General features: G+C 37.5%; 1 protein-coding gene across 2 annotated transcripts in view; it reads right to left on the bottom strand.

The window, feature by feature from the left end:
- Positions 1-17,915, bottom strand: part of LOC106070206 (regulator of G-protein signaling 17-like) — a 174,347-nt gene that overhangs the window by 124,849 nt on the left and 31,583 nt on the right. For both annotated transcript variants that reach the window (XM_056029560.1, XM_056029558.1), the window contains exon 2: positions 3,566-3,792. The gene's annotated coding sequence lies outside the window, so the exon portion shown is untranslated. The remainder of the gene's footprint in view (positions 1-3,565; positions 3,793-17,915) is intronic.

Here is a 17,915-nt window from a genome sequence, read left to right as displayed (position 1 = left end):
GTCAGGTACCCATTAGAGATAGGTTCAAAGCATGAACAAAAAAAAAATGTAACCTATCTATTTCAGAATTCTACTTCCTACTTTAACTTTAAGTATCACTCATTTTTTTAAAATCTTTATTCAGTAAATGTCATTGTTTTCAATTTCAAATTGCTGTTGCTAGGGTTCACGGTCAATCGTAGGGATCTCAAAATCTTAGGGCTGCTGAATAGATTGGTACAGAATGCGATTTAAGTTGTACAACATTCTGTATTAGAAATACAATTTACAAAATCTTTCTTATTTTCTTGACACACGTCTTTAGTATCATAGTAAATGAAATATTTTAAAAAAATCTACTGGCAATACTTCCATAATCGTAGGCCCTCATTTCATCTACTGGCAATACCTCCATAATCATAGGCTCTCATTTAATCTACTATCAATACCTCCATAATCACAGGCCCTCATTTAATCTACTGGTAATACCTCCATAATCACAGGCCCTCATTTAATCTACTGGTAATACCTCCATAATCACAGGCCCTCATTTAATCTACTGGCAATACCTCCATAATCACAGGCCCTCATTTAATCTACTGGCAATACCTCCATAATCATAGGCCCTCATTTAATCTACTGGCAATACCTCCATAATCAGAGGCCCTCATTTAATCTACTGGCAATACCTCCATAATCACAGGCCCTCATTTAATCTACTGGCAATACCTCCATAATCACAGGCCCTCATTTAATCTACTGGCAATACCTCCATAATCACAGGCCCTCATTTAATCTACTGGCAATACCTCCATAATCATAGGCACTCTCACCACACTCCTCCTTACGATCACATCGTACTTTCACACAACTTCCACACTTCTCTCTTATATCCTCACACCCTCACAATGCTTCCCACACTTACTACACTTCAACAAAATAAAATTTCAAAGAAAATCTGAAGAAGTGCACACTAAATTAGAGCGCACAATGTAGGTCAGGGGTCAGATGTCATAGTCTTATAGGCTAAAGGTAAAGCAGAGACGGTCGATTTGCTGAGAAATAGCTTCAGATCTAACAGGAAAGTTGGATGAAACCAATTATAAGAAATACATGTCCTCGAAATAAAAATAGAAAACTTGAGTGTGTATAAGAGTTTTATATTTGGTAGAGAGAAAGAAAGAGGAGAGAGAGAGAAAAGAAAGAAAAAGGGAAAGGTAAAGATGGAGTAAGATAGCGAGAGAAAGAAGAGAAAGAAAAAGAGAAAGAGAGAGAGATGGTGTAAGTGAGAGAGATAGAAAAAAAGAGACAAAGAGAGAGGAAGATTGAGATAAAAAAAAAGAGAGAGAAAGATAAAAACAGGAATTCAAAGAAAAAGAATAAGATAGAGAAGAGAGAGAGAGAGAGAGAGAAAGAATTAGAAAAAGGGAAAAAAGAATGTTCAAGATCTATATGAAAGATGACTTTAACCCCCAGAAAAGTTAGAGAGTGACAGAGAAACGAAAAGAAGAGACTAGAAAGGTGGACAGAAGTAAAAAGTATTAACGAATTGAAAAGATGATTCACTTCATTATTATAACACACAAAAAGAGGGATTGATCATAAATAGAGAAATTTGGGACATGGAAGACAAATGCCAAATAGAGAGAGAGAGAGAGAGAGAAAGTGAGAAAAGAGAGAGAAAGAGAGAAAGAGAGAGAGAGAGAAAGAGAGAGAGGGAGGGAGAGAAAGAGAGAGAGAGAAAGTGAGAAAAGAGAGAGAGAGAGAAAGAGAGAGAGAAAAGAGAGAGAGAGAGAGAAAGAGAGTGAGAGGGAGAAATAGAGAGAGAGAGAGGGAGAGAAAAAGAGAGAGAGGGAGAGAGAGGGAGAAAGAGAGAGAAAGTGAGAGAAGAGAGAGAGAGAGAAAGATAGAGAGAGGGAGAAATAGAGAGAGATAGGGAGCGAGAGAAACAAAATAAAAAAAAGTAAGATGTAACGAGGCAGAGAGAGAGAGAAAGAAAGACAAAAGACAAAAAGCGATTGTCAATATTTACAAAGAGAAAGGTATCAGAGGAGACAGACAGAGCAATTCAATTAACAAAAGTAAAATAAAATTAAATCAAATATATAAAAAAAAGTGATATGGAGCCATCTATAGTGATGAGGAGCCTACAGGAATATATCAGGGCCAAAAGAGATGGGGGTTCAAAGTTCTTGTAGCGCATAAAGTCAAAGCGAGTTGTATCGATAAAACCAGATCGATAAGAATACATATCTCGTCTGATTACATCATCCAACGACATTGGCATCAATGACATTCCACATCTAACACAAGTCTTTTTATATAACCAGACCAGGCATAAATCAGTTGTATCAAACAATTTAGATACAAATAGAAACAAACTGTAACAAACTACATTGCCTCCATTTGCTACACAAATTCGTTAAGATAATAAATAAACATCGAAATGGACAGCCACAAAAACAAACAAACAATAAGATAACAATTCTGTTATTAACATACATAATGGATAGCACAAATACATTAAAATTCCATTACAAAATTTATTAGTAATAGTTTAAAGTTTAATTAGTTTAGTGCTTCTAACTAAGTTAATTAACTAAGTTAATAAATTTATTTGCAATCTCTTGAGGCATTCAAAGACATATGTATAGCATCTTTAGGGATTTTCCTCAGTTACAAAATTAGCAGCGTTGTTTCAACTAAATGGATAACACGTGGTAAAAGACTAAGAAAGTGGACACTAGGGAGGCGGGACTACGTATGTTAAGTATAAGGTGAAAGCAGTAGCCTTTATTCCAGTGACTTGAGAGTTAAGGTTTCTAACTCATCTTGTAATTTTGTTTATTTTCATATATTCCTACACTAAGATTGAAAGCTGTTATCATTATCTGCTCAAAAAAGATCCGACTGAAGCTTTATGGCCATATCGCAAGGTCCTCAGGGTTCGCAAAGACCTTCCTTCAGGGAACAGTATCAGGTAAAAGAAAAAGAGGTAGACGAAGAAAGCGATGGGAAGACAACATAAAAAAAAAATGGACGGGCCTGTCAGGGGTTGTATTTTTGCCTTGTCTCGTCTGCCCGGGCACCCCTAACAGTCAACCTGCTTAGTACGTTTATTAAGTCTAATAAGTAATCACGTAATGTCAATGGGCTAGTGTGCAGTAATTAACAACAAGCAGTAACCTATGTTTAATAATATGATATGGATGATAGTTCATAGATAAGCCATTAGAGGAACACAAATAGTCAATAGTACATGTCAAGTATACAAGAGAAATACATGACGAAGAACCAACTCAATTTCCGCATGACAGAAAGGAATGTAGAAAGACGGTAGATAGATCATGTGTGTTACCACGACGATTCAACAGAGTTAAGAATAGGTGAAAGTGATCTGTCAATAAAAAGTTCAATTGTATCTTGTTTGCAAAAGAAATGTTCGTGATTTATTCAAGATAGATGCAAAGTTAAATAACACGCTTATAAAGGTAAGTAGATTAGCTGCCTGGAGCGACAAAGCAACATATATATATACACACCAGGTTCTACAACTCTTTAGAAAAACTAAATCAGAGTTACTTACCCTACGGATCACGTGGCCACTTATCACCAATCACACACATTATATCCGCTTGACCGAAGAGACCAGCACCAGCGGAGTTGGAAGGACTCATTCAGATTGGTACAACTTGGATCGTACCATAGGCTGTCCTTCAGTATACCTAACAATCGGTTCCAGTCAAGCGTGCCACACGTGGGCTGACCGCTCTGTGGCCACCACTTGACTAGTGTAATACTCTCATTGGAAACCTGGCAAAAAAAAAAAAAAAAGAAGTGTTAAAATGAGGTCAGTGTCAAATGATAAAAAATCATGAAATCAATTCTCGAAGCATTGATCCCCTCCCCCCAAAAAGGCAACTGTAAATCTCAGAGATCTAAATAACGATTCCGAAGATTAATAAGGAGTACAGTATTTCAGTGTGAATAATCATCACAGTCATCTGTCATTAAGAGTTCAAATTCACCTGTAAGTTTGAGACCTTCTTAAAGATAGGAAGATCCGAGCCCAAACCTTCTGCAGGTCGGCCCGGGGATATTATAGCTCCTCCTTTGTGATCGAAGATGAGCACATTTCTCATATCCTATGGACACGAAGATGGCTGTAAAGTCCAATCCTCGCTTTAAAAAGCCGGAGGCATATGTGGCATGGGTAGGTTTGGTCAGTTGCAGACAGGCCAGCTTCTTCTCTCAGCTTTTTGTTGGTTCGGCGCTCTTTCAACCTGGCCACTCTTCTTGCTTCAAATCTCGGGACTCCGAGACTCACAGCTTCACGCCATGAGGAGCGATCGAGAGATAGCACTTCCCAGCCATGAATGTCAATATCCCAATCCCGGGGATAAAAAAACTCCAACAAAGATGAGGTTACGTGTCAATGTGTTATGCGCCAGGCAGAGGCGTAGTGAGGGGGGGGGGCAAAGGGGGGGCACGATGCCCCAGGCATCACTACGCCTCTGTCGCCAGGAGGCCAAGTGACTCCAACTTCAGCCTTCTTTTCTTTCTGGGTGTGCTCCCCTAGCCTTTGATCATCCAAGATCGTCTGCAAGGCAGCAGTTGTTCAGTTTCGGAGTTGTCCCTCCTAGATGAACTGCTCTCCATAGCTACCGAGAACGAGGAAGCAGAAGATTTCACTTTTGAAAGACGTATAAACCACCCCAATCCCATCTCTATAATCTCTTTTGTTAACATTGATCATCTCAACAAAAATATAAAAGTCAGTGTTACACTTACGATATTGGATACTAGAATTCACGGGCCACAGGAATGTAAGGGGAAGCGTTTCCTTGTGGGCATTTCTATTATTATAAATAAGAAAAAAAAAGGAGAAGTCCATGGCAAAATAAACATTGTATAGCTTGGGAACAAATCAACGGGCGTAGCCAGTGATAATACTAGTAGTTATATAAATAAATACGTTTATATCAACATATATATATATAATATATAATAGCACGTTCTAGCAGAGAAATGTCTGCCTAAAGTAAGACTACATTAGAATACGTTGCAAATGTCCCGCATGATGTGCTGGTGACAAAGGAATCCCCATGTCACATGCTTCCTCAGGGGCGGGCCTTTAATGGTATCCTCCAATCCATCACCCCAAGGGCCGCCCCTGGAAGACTATGTTTTGGATGCAGAAAACATTTCAATATACCTAATAAACACACACACAGACACACACAGACACAATGACACACATGATTCTTATTAGGCACAGTCATCATATCAATAAGGGAAAAAAACTATTAGACTTAAACATCTAGGTCAGTGATGACATGCGTGACATTTCAAAACCTTGGTACGGTACTATCTGGCCCCTGGAAACATCTATTTTATATGCCTAAACAAATGTGACCAAAGTGCTCATCATTTGAACCACGATGGACGAACTTATTATATGCCCAAAATAAACGTGAATAATAATTTATTGGATTTTACTTTTTATTACAAAGGTTATATCAACTCCCTCTGTCTGTCTGGTACAACTTTTGTACACGATATTTCTCCCACACCCAATCTCAGATCAAGTGGAAATTTTGCAAAATTATTTCTTGTAATTGACAAAACAAGAATCAATAAAAAAAAAATTAACCAATTTGGTAATCAAGGGAAAGAAATTTTATTTGACAGATGTGGCTATATAAGTTGAATTAGTGCCCTTTATATTTTGTGTAGAGAATTAGGCCATCGCTTAAAAGTTTGAAATTAACAATAGATAGCTAAGAAACCTACTATTTTCATAAGCACTTCGCTTGCACAGTGGTTAACGTATTAGATTGAGTCCTCATCTTAAAAAAAAATACATTTAAAAAAGCGATCACGGTAACCTTAGCAGAGATTCTCCCTTCTTTCTCCACCCTTCCTTTTCCCATCCCCAACTGGTCCAGACAAATGTACATATTTCTAATCGCACAGATTTATTATTGTTAATCTAGATCTATTAGGCCTACAAATTTAATTACATGACTAATCCATACTAATTGATACAGTTAGACTCAATATAAGCTTTGTTTTTTTTTTTTGTTTAGAAAGTATTCTGTTTTTTTTTTGTTTTGTTTTTTCTGTAATGCTGCCCGTGACCTTCTGTTAGGAAATGCTTATGACTCCTAGGCTGTCAAAAGTTGGCCGCCACAGATCTATGTCAAATATTTGCGACGCTTTCACCGCAATGTCACCACTTCCATCTAGTTCTTTCCTAATGGCGCTATTACGTTTCTGAATGCCATTCAATCCATTGAAATAATTAAAACATAATTTCATCACGCTGTCTCGCTATTGCGACATTCCGTGTCATTTCTGAGCCTTTCGACAAATATCGAGAGCAGTGAGCTTAATTAGTTTTAATTAGTTTCACATGTCGACGAATTACAGCACCACTAATCGTGGAATTGGATTCTTTTCTTCTAATTGTTTCTTCATTGTTTTTTTTTTAATGTTTTTTTTTTTATGTCTGTGTGTGTATGTGTGTTATTGTTTTGTTTTTTGTTTCAAAATAGAATTATATGCTACACGTAGGCCCTATAAATGTTTTTGTCTTAAATATGATATTCTCCGTCTTGGATTCATCAACTCAAGAAAAGCATAAAGATACTTTAGGAGAAGTGAAATTTAGCTGTGAGATTTATAACAAACGGAATATTTAAATCGACCGCCTGCGGACAATAACTATGTTTGCCCTGGATGTGGCAAAATATGTAGGTCACAGCTTGGGCTGCGCAGCCACGGAAATACTGTATTCCTCATTAATCTTCGGACTTGAAGACAAGCCTTATATATGTATATATTTGATTGGAGTAACACTTCTAGTTGTTTCTGTTGTTATCCCTTGGTCTGTTGATTCATTGGGGCACCACACAAGATCTGCCGACCTTCTTTCTCCATTCCTTTCAGTCTTGGATAGAATTTCTTTCCATGACATGCGTGTCTATTCTTTTGTTTTCCCATCACTTTTTCTGTCTACCTATTCTTTTTTCCTGGTACTGTTCCCTGAAGGTTTCCTGGTACTGTTCCCTGAAGGTTTCCTGGTACTGTTCCCTGAAGGAAGGTCTTTGCGAGCCCTAAGGACATTTAGATATGTCCATAGAGTATAAGTTTGCGTCAATTAACAGTGATTAGCAGGTCGTCGTGGGTGTCTGATTGCTGTATTAATCCTGTTTCTAATCTCTTCGTTTGTGATGCGGTCTTTGTAAGTGATACCTAGGATCTTTCTGAAGCATCTTGTTAGTAAAATCACTAAATTTAGAGACGCCTCAGGACTGAAGACTTAAAAGTAGAGTAGCAATAATAATAATAAAAGGTTACATTTTAAAATGCCCAGAAAACAAAATAAATTAAGGCACATTTCTTATTCCATATGTTGTTACGAATTCATATAATTGCGCCATCTTCCTAGTGCCATAGAGCATGGAACGGTTTGCCTAAATCAGCCAGGAAGACCAACAACAGAAAGTCTCTAATTAGCATTTAACTCTAGTTTAACAAATGGATACGCGTAGGACGTAATTATCTTCTCTTTTGATGTAACATCTGTAATTGATAAGATATGAAGATGACACAGGAAATCAACTGACACCAACATGAATACTAAAGTTCTAGCTTCACAAGGTAGATAATCCATTTAAAATAAGACTCACTGAAGAATAAGAGTTGTGATTCTTATTTTTGTACTATTTCATCTAAACAATTTGCATTTGCATTTTTATATATATTCCTTACACTATTCCCTTTGAAATTTGTTTTGTAATATACAAAATGAAAAATGTTGGTTCGTTTATCCATCAATAAAAAAGGACCCACTCAGCATTTTCACTACAATAATGATAATAGATAATACACTTGGTTATAAAATATAATAGGCTATATACCAGTATACCCGTATGTTCATAATTTATATTGTTAAGAATTGTCGCCAGTAGTTTTTTGTGGTCTGCCTGTATGTCCGTCCGTCCGTCTATCCGTCACGCTAAACTTTCAAAAACTAGAAAAGATATTGAAAATCCAATTTCATGATATTTCGCAGCTTGCAAAGCTCTGGTGCAACGTTTTTCGAATGACTTTGTCCAAAGTTTGTTCAATAGACAGAGCGAAATAAAAAAGATGTATTGAAAGAAAAAACGACACAAATAAAAGAGAAATGCAAAAACTCAAGGCAGAAGGAAACAAAACATTTACAAAGTGAGAAAACACTGAAACATTTCAAATGAAAATATAAATTGTCAAGAGAGAGAGAGAGACCGAGAGAGAGAGAGAGAGAGAGAGAGAGACGGAGAGAGACAGCGAGAAAGAGAGACAGACAGACAGAGACAGACAGAGAGACAGACAGACAGAGACAGACAGAGAGAGACAGACAGAGACTGAGAGAGACAGAGAGAGATAGAGAGACAGAGAGAGAGACAAAGAGACAGAGAGAGACAGAGAGAAACAGAGAGAGAGATAGAGAGAGAGGGAGGGAGAGAGAAAGAAAGCGGACAAGAGAAAGTAAGTAAGACGTAGGTCTATGGAGATGAACAATTCAGAGTAAACAAAAAAAGTCTGGAAGCTTTAAGCCTAACATACAGACAAAAAATAAAGATAGATCACTTTAAAGAAAGCAGAGGTCAAGCTAATAAGAAAAAAAAAGAAAAAAAAGTGACTGGAGTAGTGGGTGTATATTGATCAGCCAGGGAATGGAACTTTGAGGCCGGCTGTGGAGTTGGGGGGAGAAATGTAATGGGCATTTGGGGGACTCTCCTAGCCTTACGTAGACGACTTGAAGCACAAAGTAGTTTAAAGGAGACATGAGTGAGTGAGTGTGAGAGAGAAGGGAAGAGTGCATGAATGTGTGGTGTGTGTGGGTGTGTTGGTGGCTGGCGTGTTACTGGATGGGAGGACGATGGAAGAAAAGAGATGTGCTCAGTGGATAAAACAAACAACAATAAAACCCACCTTCAAAGTATATAGATGTATCGATATATATTGCTGCCGAGTCTCTTATGTATTATAATGTATTAAATAAACAGCCCACTATTTATTTCTTTCTAGAAACTCAGCAGATCAAATGAACAGTAGAACACACATAGGCGATAAGTGAAAAGGACATTATCGCTTTGGGCAGTTATTTTACTGAAGTCAACATTGTCGTCTTATAACATTTATAAGACTGTCCATCTTTCGTTTTATTCTCATTAGCCAATTTTTTTAAAAATAACACACATCTACTTCCTATGGCCGCCTGCTCGTGTGGAATGCGCTCTGAACTGTCGTCTCGATGGTCTCGGGTTTGAACCCCTCCCCAGCAGCAATATCCCGTGGGAGCGTCGGGCTAGGATGTAGCAGTCTTCAAATCTGGGGGAACGTCCGAAACATATAAAAACAAATAAACTGACCCACAATGCAATTTATTAATTTACAAATACAACAATAAGTACACACATAAAAATCATCATGGACAAAAATGAAATTTTAAAAAAGGTTCAGGTCATAAGGTCTTCGTCAGCGAAAAAGTAAACAAAAATGTTTTACTCAAAATTAAAATGCACCTGTACCATGTTGCTGACCATAGAAGAATTGAAAAACCAACTAGTATAAACCTCACTCCGGAAAATTTATGCGTACAAAGCTAGATATGTAAATGGTTTGAGACTATATTATGATTTTTAAAGTGCTCCTGAGTTCACCCAGCTGTAATGGGCACCTGACGGAAGTTTGGGAAAAGTGAAGGCGGTTGGTCGTAGTGCTGGCCACATGACACCCTCGTTAACCGTAGGCCACAGAAACAGATGACTTTTACATCATCTGCCCTATAGACCACAATGTCTGAAAGGGGAACTTATCCTGAATATTGCTTATTTGCAGCGAAGAACGCAGAAATCGCAGGGTGGTCACCCGTTGGGGAAGGTCAACGTTTTCCAGACCAATTTGCTGCAGGGTCCTATCAGGGCCCTATTGGTGGGGCGCTTCTAATGCACTTTAGCACAAGACCGCAAAATTTAATTTTCAGGGTCTGGTATAGGGAATCTATGCGAAATAAACCTTCTTTTAGATGCGTGACAAAACAATGGGTGGTTGAACTCACAGCATACCCCGTTGCACCTAAAGGTGGATAAGTCCTCAAAAATCATAGGGTCACCATCAAGTCGCAGTCTATTCGCCTTTCTGACTTTAAGGAACATTACTTTTCACACGACTAATCTGTCAACTCTAAATGAAAATGTCACTTCCCGAGAAAGAAGAACGTGTTTAGTATCTTTTGTTTTTCAAATCATCTCGCATAGTTTGCATTCCGTTGCCTTTCCAGTACCCCCCCCCCCAACATTTTTTTAAACAGTCACCATAGGACTAGACAAATACTTGCGCGCACACACACACACACATACCAGAAACTCACCCTGTTTGTGTCATAGAGTTGTGTTCTCCTTGACAAAAAGGATGATCGGGAATTTCCTTATCGACCCGTGAGCCAAGGAACTTTTCTCTCAAGTTTGGTATTATTATCATTATTATTAATATAGAAGGAACATGGCGGAGGGGGGAGGTGCGTTAAGGAGGGTGAATTTAAAATCAATCAATGATGGCAATTCGATGAACAAATTAGACGTTATGTGTCCTATTTAGCGTACTGTTTAGAAGTTACTTTTCTCTCACTTGTATCTAGTATATACATATTTTTAAAATCCTAATTAATTTTCGTCTCTTGATATAGTATACAGCATGATATATATAATTACTCTTAACTTTTCTGTACACTATTCTAAAGTCTATAGTACTTTTCTGTAGTCACTGAGGTGGTTAATCGTTTATAAATACAAGACTTTAACAACAGAACTCAGCGGAGTTCTCTAAGAAGCAATTAGGAGTCAAGGGATTTGTGATCAGACCAATGACCCCCACCACAACGTTGGCTTCTCCGCCTCTGATTTAAAACTCAGCTACACCGCTGTACTATAATAGTGTACTTCCTTTCCAATGACACATCCCCCGGGGAGGGGAAAACCTCTTCCGGGAGGGAATGCGGCAGGTCTCCTACGAGAAGACAGGAAGACATTAAAGAAGAGAATGAGCGACTCATCACAGAAGGAAGGTGTCCTAGAAAAGACTTACTGTAGTATTAATACCCATATCCGCTTGATGAGAAATTGAGAGAGTTTTTTTTTGTTTGACGAACTTTGACCTCTGACACGGAAGGTATCGTGAATAAAAACTGTTGAATGGTCTTTCATGTCAAGCTACAGAGTTAGTACAAACAAACACATGTAAACAAACGTATAGTAGGAAAGTATTAGGATGACACGTTCAGTCTTTGACATGACACACTGTGTACACACGTACCGACCTACTATCAGTGTGATTTACGTCCAGTATGACTTACTTCAAGTTTGAATTAATTTAAGTCTGGCCTATTTTCAGTCTGACCTACTTCAAGCTGGACATACTTAAAAAAATGATCTACTTCAAATATAACTACTTACAGTCTGATCTACTTCAAGCCTAGCCTACTAACAGTCTGACCTACTTCAAATGTGACCTACTTACAGTCTGGCCTACTTTAAGTCTAACCTACTAACGGTCTGCACTACTTACAGTTTGATCTACTTCAAGACTAACCTACTTCATGTATGACCTACTTTCAGACTGACCTACTTCCTGTCTGACCTACTTAAAAGTGTATCCTACTTCATTTCTGAACTAATTCTAGTCTAACGCAAATGTTATGCAACTCTATCTGAAGAGAGACCTAATGAGCCAAGATAGAGAAAAGGGGAGAGGTCTTAGTGGAAAGACAATGGAGAGAGAAAGAGAGAGAGAAGATGGAGAGAGAAAGAGAGAGAAAAGATGGAGATAGATCAGGACAGGTCACGAGGGAAGGTAGCGAGAGATTGAGACGGAAAGAGAAGGAGAGAAGAAAGTAATTGTTAACAAAAGAATTAAAGCACCAAAGAAAGTTTAAAGACAATGAAAAATGTGCCTGACCTGACAAAGATTAAGATTTTATTTTTCTAGTCTAGCTTTCAGTCCGCTAATACATCGTTTTCTCAGTCTTCCTCTTGCCTCTTATCTGGTGGCGACCAATAACGACAGTAAATTTTGTTATGAATGATGTTCCTTCTCGACGGCATATCACATTAGAGCCGCGAAAATTCGGCACCTGATAACCCGGAAGTCTCCGGTGTAGAGCGTGGAAAAAGTGAAAATGTTTTTCCTTTAAATTGCTTTTGTATAGTTCGTCTTTTATGCTCAGCGCTCTTTGGTCCAATCAGATGAGGACCTGTGTGGGGAGGGGGGTATTCGCGACAAGGTTTCAGTACTGCCTTTAGGCCAAGTTTTTTTTTTTCAGTTGTATTTTTATGTAATTTTGCGTTTAGCTTATTACGTTCATCAAATATAATATTAAATATTTTATGAAAAAAAAAAAAAGGTTTAGGATTTAATTAAAGATTATTATTTTATAGGATTCAACTATGAACATAATAAAATAGAAGACAAGCATTCTGTTCACCTTTTTTTGTTTTTTGTCTTTTTTAAAAAATTATTTCAAAATCCATGTAAAAAGTTTGGCTATGTTTGTTTTGCTTTCGCCTGGTACTACAGGAAAAAAAGTTTCCTAAAGTGAAAACATGTTGTTACCTTTAAATGTTAGTCAAATAACATTTCAATAACAGTCTGTAGGCTATGTATCGTAGGTTAACGACGTAAACGTTAGTAATATGCAAAGTGATCCAACCAACTTTTGTTCATTTATCTAGAACTAGAAATAATCTTTAAAATATATTGTCTTGTTTCTGCAAAATAAAGTAATTTTGGATGCGGGTCAAACTTTATAAAACAAGCAAAACAAAAAAAAATGTTACTTTATAATTAACAAAGGTTATCTGATGGAAAGAATCACTAATTGCTGCCATTTAGGGCAGGGTTTAATTTTCCTTCCGAGATATAACACAAAAAAATGATGGCAAATTTTTAGCTACAACACTACGCCACTGCTCTTGTCAATATCATTTTAAATTTATTTTTACATACAGATTAACTTAAATCATCATTACTCCTACAAAAAAATAAAATATTTTTTTTTAAATGACTAGATAAGGTCCCAAGTAAATTGTGATCTTGGGCTCCTTATAATTAACTTAAGGCAATTAAAACCGTAGCTTTTTCTTCAAAACGATGGTTGGATTGCGTGGGGGTCCTAAGCTATAGCTCCTTTACGCCCATAGATAAATCCAGCACCGTAGATATTTAATTCTAACCTGCACAACACACTGCTTCCAATGTATCGTCAAGTCAGGTGTGTACCTCACTGGAGGCCTAGCTCCCTTCACTCCTTGCCATGGTGTCAAACCTGATCTGGTCAAAGATAAGCAGCAGGAGAATCGGAACGAAATCCGCCAAAGGGAGGGGGGAATCAAGAAAGGAACCAGGAATGGTGCAAACCAGAATCTTACAATTCTATTAAAAAAAAAAAGAATAGAGAATAACTGAATGTGTGACAGAGTTACGATATACAAATATAAATATACATGACGTCAGAGAGGGAAGAACTGCAGGGAAGAGAATCATGTTAAAATGAAAATGATCCAAATTAGTGACAAGATGATTGCATATCCTCTAAATATTTGCTAGAGACAGATGAATTAGATGGTGGCTTCTGAACTCGAGATAAATGTTAACAGGAGCAAATAGAGTATTAGACACTTAGTATTATTACTTTGTATAAAGACGCACCATAGTTGACACACTTTAAACGCGACATTTAGTGACGCAACGACTTAGTTGGGTAAGAGATTACTTATGAAAATAAAGTCAGTTGGTGTTAGGACTTAAACGGGCTAACGTGACATTACAGACAGAGACTCGACTGTGGCCTTTTCAATATTAAAACAGCATCTGTGCTGTTCAACGGTTTGGACTTGGTCTTTTCTACTTGTTCCATGTGTAGGTCTTGTTACATGTTAGTTAAGTACATCGAATACACCCGTACAAGAAAATCCAGACATCTCCAGAGTAATCTGTCGAGGTCAGACAGCCATTAGCAACTACAAGGCAAGGGCTATCACATGAGATAGACGTAGATGCTAATTGTTGAACTAGACAATATTTTTGGTGTCACACAGATTAATGGTCTTAATATAGATATAAGTTAGATGGGTTTATATGTGTTGTGTATGGGTTGTGTATGGGTTGTATATGGGTTGTATATGGGTTGTGTATGTGCTTGTTGGCGATCGCATTCCATGCATTTGGACTTTTCTTGAAGAAGACAATGAGGGTGTAAGTATTAAGATCAAAACGGCTTGCTCTTGTGATATGCTCTCCGGAATGTCGTCGTGATGGTCCTGAGTTTAAACCCTGCCCACTGACATCCATTCCCGTCCTGATCAGGGCAAGAACACCAGAATTGTTTCGTTCTCAACGAAGAGCCGAAACTCCGATAACAGAATCGCTTTTTGTTTTAAGAATGCTTTGTGATTAATTTAATTTTAAACAAGAAAACTGTCACCGATTTATTTTAAGATATGATGAATGTGGCTGTGGTTATGTTTGATGCTGTGCTATTACTGTCGGTTTATCAATGTAGGCGTGGTGGTGACATTGGGTTCGTGATATAAATCACAGAATAATGAAATGACGCTGGATGTAGCAGACACAAATAAGTTTAATATAACAACACATGGTGAATACGATATACAATTCGACCCAGGAATGGTCAGTATTAATCCAACAGAAATATTACCAATATAAGAACTTAGTAACTATTCTATAACCAACTACTTTAAACATCTAACTCTACTGCCTATATATTAAGTGACTCTATCAAGTGCTTACTACAAGATCTCTATGTGGACTGCCTTTAACTCTCTGGTTCACCTAAGGTCAAAAGTGTTCACCCTAGGGCAACATGAGTTGTGAATAAGATTTACAATATTGATTTAACATTTACAATATAGAATTAGGGTTTCTACTCTATGGCACCAACTTTGAGGTGGTGACAAAAACATTTAATAAATAAATTTTATATCAAAATATATTTTATAAAGACAATCCCTCCATTATCAAACTTCAAATATAATAGAATAATAGATTTAAAAACAAATTCAACTCGGGTATCGAACCCGTGACTCAGTCAGCAGCTAGAACTTAACGCATTTTCTGATTGGGCCAGCTAGGAAGGCACATTAGTGCAATTATAATTACGGTAATACGGCTGACTACGCCATGTTGGCTCTAGACCTAGATTTAGTCTCAAGCCAAAGTTTATTTTTTGAAAAATTATAAGGATCACTGTAGAGCTTCCCCCGTGTGGCCAACGAGCTAGTAATTCCATTTTCATCGATATTCATCAACTGTTACATTTCTAGGAAAATGGTTCGAGCCATCAGCTGTCCACCTACCCACCCAGCCTCCAGGTTCCTCCATGAAGGAGTGACTTGAATAAAGGTATTGTAAAAAAGAAAAATCATTGATTGAATATCATTCTCTCTTGGTTTGACATTGGCATTTACAAATGGTTTGTAATAACGTATAGTTGTAGTGTGGAAAAAGTTGTTTGTTTTTGTAAACAAACAATCAAGTCAATAAAAGCAGAAAGACTCAGCAGCAATATTTTTTTTTGTTTACCTGTAGAACTTTGACCTTAACACCAACAAAAAGATTCGATCATCGGAACAAACCGACATATCCGTTTCGCCGAAACTAGGCGGTCAGGTGAGCAATTGTTGGAAAGTGAGAATCGTTGGCGTGGCACATTGCACAGGTAGCGCTGTCTGGCACCGGTGGGCAGTTTCCAGTAGCGATGTGTGTTTAATGAGAGAGCGGGGGGGGGGGGGTAGCAGGTAAAGTGTCCAGTTGAGGTCCACGTCACAAGTGTCATTTATTTCCTCTGCTCAATGTTTGAACCGCGTGTGTGTCATTATTGGGCAGATGATGTTAAAGGTCATCTGTCTCTATGGCCAACATTTAACGAGCAGGGTGTCATGTGGCCAGCACAACGACCAACATCCTTTACTTTCCCCAACTAAAGTCAAGTACCCTTTAGAGTTGTGCGGACTCAGGAGCGCTCTACAAATCACGAAATTCAAAATCTCAGTTTTCACCGAGATTCGAACCCAGAACCCCAGGTTCAGAACTCTAGCGCATAACCACTCAGCCACCGCTGACATAACATATGGCGAAATATAGACAAGTCCTGGGGAAGACTCGAACCCCTGACATAGTTTCTTCACCTTCTCTCAATAACCTTGAAACACTACTGCTGCTGTTATTTTACATGTCATGTTTTTTCGATATTGCCAATGGCGGTTAGCGGTTCGAGCCTTCCTCGGGACATGTGCATATGTCGCCATATTTTCTTCAGCTTCTCCTAATTAACTTGGTACTTTAAAGCTGCTCTTATTAGATGTTACATTTCATAGTTATTCATACTTCGTACGTAAAGATGTATCTCTGAATTCAGTCTCAATCTCCTTGAAGTGATTTACTTGTGCTAATTATCTACCAATAGAGTTGGCCAATTCATTTCATTTGTGATCACGACTAGAAAAAAAACATATATTAAAGATATAAATCTTTTTATGATGAAGCCAATGTTTACATAATATCAATGTACTTATCTTTCTTATATAATACAGACGTTACTTAAAAAAAGAAGATGGTTACGTCCTACGCGTCATGCATCTAGTCATTCATGCTGACCAATGACTTAAATTCTGCCAAGTCACTGGTTTATCTGGCTAGCTCAGGCAACCCATTCCATGCTCTAATAGCACTAGGGAAGAAGGAGCATTTGTACAAATTTGTCCTAGCATATGGAACGAGGAATGTGCCTTTATCTTTGTGTCTTTCTGAGTATTTTATTAGATTTTGTTTTTGTATCTGAAGATTATGGTTCAGTGTTTTATGTATAGTTGCTACTTTACTTTTGAGTCTTCTCTCCTGAAGGCTTTCTAAGAGATTTTACTAAAGGTGTTACTCTAGTCAAATGTGAATATTCGTTAGTTATGAACCTCACTGCTCTATTTTGTATCTGTTCCAGTTTCTTAATGTTTTCTTGAGTTGAGGGGTCCCAAACAGAGTATGCCTATTCTATTATTGGCCTAACCAAGGTTTAAATAACATTTTAGTTTTATGTTCTTATTTAATTTATAGAAATTTATTTTAATAAACCTAATGCTTTGTTTGATTTTTTGAGACTTTCATCAATATGGATTCCATGACAGTTTCTCATTCATTATAACACCTGGGTATTTTGCGTTTTTAGTCTGTGTTACTGGTTTACCATGTATAGGATAATTGGAATTAATTTGTTTTAGTTTATTTGTTACTCTTAATAACTGACATCTTTCTGGGTGGAAACATGCTCCAAGTTGATTCCCATTCCCGTAATTCATCTAATTCTCGTTTTAGCACTCTGATGCTAGCCTCAATGAAGATGACAAATAATTAGGGCGCAGTGATATTCCAAGTCTGCCAACGTTTCCAATGACCAGTCCATGCACGTGCAAGGAGAGTGTGAATTCTGACTTCTCACAAAGAATGAGCTCCCGTTGCATACAAACGACCAATCGATTGCCTAATATAGAAATCGGTCGTTGACTCCCAGGAAAAACAAACAAAACATCTTGTAAATATATTCAGTTGAAATAGATTGCCTCCAGTGCCAGGACACACAAAGACGTCCTTTAAACAAGCAAAAAATTAACAGGAAAAACATGAAATATACTTTAAAAAAAAAGACTTCCTATACTATATACAACTTATAGGCAATTATTTTTCTATTAATTACTTATGAATACTAATGTTTTTAAACCCTGCCCCCCCCCCCCGAAAGAATCTTGGTTAAGCGAATGTATAGATCTACTAGAATCTAATATCTTATCTTATCTTATGTAATACAGACGTTACTT

The sequence above is a fragment of the Biomphalaria glabrata genome, chromosome 5 (assembly GCF_947242115.1).
Source record: "Biomphalaria glabrata chromosome 5, xgBioGlab47.1, whole genome shotgun sequence".
NCBI classification, from domain to species: Eukaryota; Metazoa; Mollusca; class Gastropoda; family Planorbidae; genus Biomphalaria; species Biomphalaria glabrata.
This window is presented reverse-complemented; position numbering and strand designations above follow the sequence as displayed.